Source organism: Elephantulus edwardii, unplaced genomic scaffold (genome assembly GCF_000299155.1).
Source record: "Elephantulus edwardii isolate Elephantulus edwardi_28Jun2011 unplaced genomic scaffold, EleEdw1.0 scaffold00152, whole genome shotgun sequence".
Taxonomy (NCBI): domain Eukaryota; kingdom Metazoa; phylum Chordata; class Mammalia; order Macroscelidea; family Macroscelididae; genus Elephantulus; species Elephantulus edwardii.
Genome location: NW_006399902.1, coordinates 2,682,988 through 2,687,897, shown reverse-complemented (window position 1 = coordinate 2,687,897; position 4,910 = coordinate 2,682,988).

Below are 4,910 nucleotides of genomic sequence, written 5' to 3'. Positions count from 1 at the left end.
CCATGTAAGAAGTCCTTGATTCAATCGACAACTTTCTGGGTTTTGATTGTTAGTGTTCAATACATCAAATATATACTTGTAATTGTTTTTCGTTTCATATGGAATATACTCAACATTATAGTTTGCCTCTTGTAGACTTGTTTCTTTTTTACTTCAGCTTCAGTTTGGACATGTGAATGAGCAATTGAACTTGTTCTGACTTCTGATACTGAATTTTTCTACCATCTCTTTCCACAGATCTAGTCAATTTGATTCTTGTGTATTTCATCAGACAAGGTCGATGTGTATAGTGTTGGCTTGCTTTTAAAAATTATTTTTAACAATTCATTAATTGAACAAAATTCTATCATGTGATCTCCAACTTCATTTTGTCAACACAGTTATATTTTCCACCTACCAGTTCTCCTTCTTTGTTTCCCACTTTTGCATTATAGTCACTGATTATTATTGATGGGGCTCAACTGCATGTTTGATCGATTTCAGACTGCAGGAGTTGGTAGAAATACTCAATTTCTTCGTATATGGCTTTAGTGATTGCTGTGTATAATTGAATAATAGTCGTACTAGCAGATCTTCCTTATGTGTGTATGGATAGGATTCTCTCATGACTTTGTGTTTCAGTACAGATCTTGAAATGTTCTTTTTGAATGCAACACTATTTTTCTTTAATGTGTCATTCCTAACACGGTAAATCATATGACTATCTATTTAAAATGTCTAATATCAATCTAATTTCACTAATGCCTATGATATTGATTTTTATGTGTTCCATTTAAGTTTTTACAATTTTCCATTTTCCTAGATACCTGTTTTATAGATTCCAAGGTACAATAATAGAAAGAATTATGCAGCTGATTTTCTTAATTTTGATTCTTGCCACATCAGCAAATGAAGGTCTTTCAGTAGATATAAGCTTTATTCTGTCAGAGAACTGGACAATGACTGAGGGTGATAGAAGAATCAATGCCTTTAAGTTGTGGTGCTAGAAAAGAGCATTGAATATATGCCATGGGCTTCCAAGAAAACAAATGAGTCTGCCCTAGGGAGGGCGAAACCAAGATAGTCCTTGGAGGCAAGGATTTTGAAGCTCCATCTCACATACTTTGGTCATGTTGCCAGGAGGGACCAGTCTTTGGAGAAGGACATCATGCTTGGAAGGGTGGAGGGTCAGTGCAGAAGAGGAAGACCTCAGATGAGATAGGTTGAGAGAGTAACTGGAGTAATGAGGGTGAGTGTGTCAGAGACAGTGAGATTGGGTCAAGATAGAGCAGGGTTTAGGGTTATTGTGCATATTAGGGTCACTATGAGTCACATGCAACCCAATGGCACATAACAACAACAACAATCTATATCATTGAGGCAGACTCTATTTTGAGGCAACAGCCCTTCCTTAGTCACATTTTGAGCATCTTCTAACCTGACGGACTCATCTTTCAGCACTATATTGGACAAAATTCGACTGCTATTCATAGAGGTTTTGAGAGTCCATTATTTCAGTAGATAGTCAATCTTCTTATTCTAAGTCTGGACTGTCCACTGAAACTTGTCTGCCATGAGTGACCCTGATGCCATTTGAAATATCACTAGCATATTTTCCAGCATCACTGCAGAACATAAACCCTCATGGTACAACAAACGGACCACCAAGTGGTGAGTTCCAAAGGAAGGAGATGGAAAATATGATCAGGGACAACTAATAAACCACTTGTATTCTATTGTGAGGTATGTGACCCAGAGGCTGTCCAGTGTTGAGTAATTCCAGTGTGCTGGAAGTTGTGCTCGGTAGTTTACATAACTGTCCTCAATTTAATGTCATATGAACAAGGTGTAACTTACATCCTGAGTTTAAGGGAATCAGGACTTACCAAGCAGAAATCACTTGCTGAAGTTCACTAAACTGGTCTGGGTCTAGAGAGAAGAACACATGGAACAAGATCACAGCTGACCATAGTGGACAAGCAAGAAATAAACTTTCGTGGTTTGTGCCATTGAGATTGTGATTTTTATTTTCTCCAACAGAACTTATATTATCCTGATGTATAGATCTGTGGAATATATACAGAATCAAATTTCTAGAATGATAGCCCTCTAGGATAAAGCAGGGCTTATTATTACTGATTTCAGACCTCATCACTTCTTCTCTGGGTTCTTGAAGAATTCCCTTGCTTATATCCAGACCCTGGTCTTATTTCTTCTATCCACGTTATGTGGCTAACCTTCAGAGTGACCTTCCTAAGCATGAAATTATCCTGTATAAAACCTAACAAGGACTCACTATTAATTACTTCCATCATGAGTTTCAGGCTCGTACTCTCTATTTATCACGGAAGCAGCCAGAGTGTTCCTTGGAGGCAAAAATGATGAAGCTTTGTCTCAAAGACTTTGGGCATGTTACTAGGTGAAGTTTTTCCTTGGAGAGGGACATCACGCTTGGATAGGTGGAAAGGCAGTGAATGAGAGGAAGACCCTCAACAAGGCTAGTGCAGCAATGGACTTGATTGCGTGGGAGGTTGTGAGGATGGCCCGGGATAGGACAGTGCTCAGATTGGTTGTTTATAGGATCACTATGAGTCGTATTGGACTCGACAACAGCTAACAACAATCCTCAGTTGTTTATAAAAAAGAGCTTTTCTTTTGTTATTTTATTGAAGTAGTAGCTGAGTAAGGTGAGTTCTAAACCCAACCCCTTCTAAATGATATTTATAGGGGAGAACAGACACAGAACAACAAAGGGGAAGAGGCCATGGTGGAGACTGAACTCCAAGAGCGAGCAACCTATCAAGTGGCTCTGCTTCCCTCACCCTTGATTTCTCCATCACACATTCATCATTCAATTATTTTATTTTTAGTTTTTGTGGTGGTTTGTGTGAAGGTTTATAGACTGGTATTCACTTGAGTTGTTATATAAGCTTCAGCCTCAAAAGTGAACTAACACATTCTTCTCTCCATCCTATTGGTAAAACTAAATTATTATTATTATTATTTATTATTATTTTTGTGCATGTAACAAGAACTCAGTCAAGAACAAAAACTCCACCAAGGTCTTAGACGTGCCCACATTTTGCCATGTAACTCAGAATAGTAAACACTTAGAAGCCAGAGCCTTGCTTTGACAGCCCACTCTTTTACTACCACGGTGTGCTCTCAGGTGAGGCACTGTCTTCTCTGTGGCTCAGTTTAACCTTCTGACAACTAAGAACAAAACCTCTTTTCCAGTTGGACTTCTGATGTGATTTCAGAGGTAATTAAGGTGAGACAATTGAACAATCTATGAGCCATTAATAAATTGAAGAACTAGCCTGGATCCTCTTCTGTGCTTCCTTCCATGCCACTGAACCTGTTTCCAGTGGTTTCACAGTTACTTCTTATCTCCTCCTGAAAAGGTGGCTGTGGTCATTCAGGTATGTTAACGTCCCTCAGGTGAGGAGATGTGATGAATTGGTTGTGTCTCTCAGCTTGCTGGCTGTCACATTTAATGCAGGACTCATGCCTGGACACTCCATCACTGTCATGAAATGCCTCACTCGGAGCTAACACCCAGATCTATCCCATTAATTAGGCTCCTGTTGGAGACTCCAGTTTTCACCCCAATCCTACATCTCTCTGCCATTCCTGTCAGTACAGGAAAAGGTGGTGTTCACGTTATCTGTCTCCCAGAGGAAGCAATAAGTCTTGTCAAGGTGAAATTCTTCAAGGTGCTTGCAGTTCTGGTTTTGCCCTCTAGGAGGGAGTCTTGACTTGGTCAACATGTAGTAGATACCTTCATACTCATACGCGTGTGTGTGGCATTACCTGAAGTGGTGTGTTGATTCACAAGTGTGAAGAATTCCTTGAAAAACATGAAATTATTCACCAATCAGATAGTTTAGTACCTTAATCAAGTTGTTGTTGTTGTTGTTGTTATGTGTCTTCGAGTGGCTTGCGACTCATAGAGGTAATTAAGGTAATAAACTTTTAATGATACTCTGTGGAGCTTCTGACTGAGACATACTCATCAACAATTGTTACATTTTCTCACTTTCTTTGCAGTTAAGTAGACACCTTATAATTGGTTTTGACCAATGAATTGTGAGCAGAAATAACGTGGGCCTTCCCCCCTCTCCCACCCGCAAGACAGTTAAAAGTGACATATAGGTGCTTGCATTTCTTTCTGTGTACTGCAGACCACAGGAAATACATGTCACAGATGGTATAGACAGACTGTGCAGCTGCCAGTGCTGTGGTCCCAGTGCACAGCATAGCATGAGGTTTACAGGATGTGTTCAATAAATACAGGTAAGTGAGTGGATGAAGTAATAGTTTCTATATGCATTTACCTGCCTTTTTATTAAGAACCTGGAGAAAACTCTTCATTTAAGGGTGGTGTAGAAAAGTTTTCGGCTTTCTTCTTACTTGCTTCAGGTTCCACAGATTCTTCCCTGGCCCTGTCCACTTGCTTGAATGTCCTGAATTTGTTTTCTTACAAAAAGGCATTTTTTTCCCCTATTGGCAGAAAATCCACATTCTCTACACTCTAAATTCTAAGTTCGTATCAAGACTAGCTCTGAATACGTTCGTCCTTGCAAAACATCTGGCACTAATGACTTGCTTGGGAGCTTCCCAAATCAGATTTCCCTGTGGTTTTACTCTTAGGGCAGCATGCATTCCTTCCCCTCATACCCATGGCCCTGATTTTCTTCCCTCCTCCTTTCTTCTTGTTTCTTTCCTTACTCTGCTCTCTTCCTTTACCGCTCCTTGCTCCCTTCCTTCATACATACATATATACAGTAGAATAACAAAGAAAGATCTTTGCCTAATTTTTCCCCAATGGTGGTGGTGGTGTTATGTGCCGTTGAGTCGTTTGCGACTCATAGCGACCCTATGTACTACAGCCCTAAACTCTGCTCTGTCCTGTGCCAATTGCACTGTCT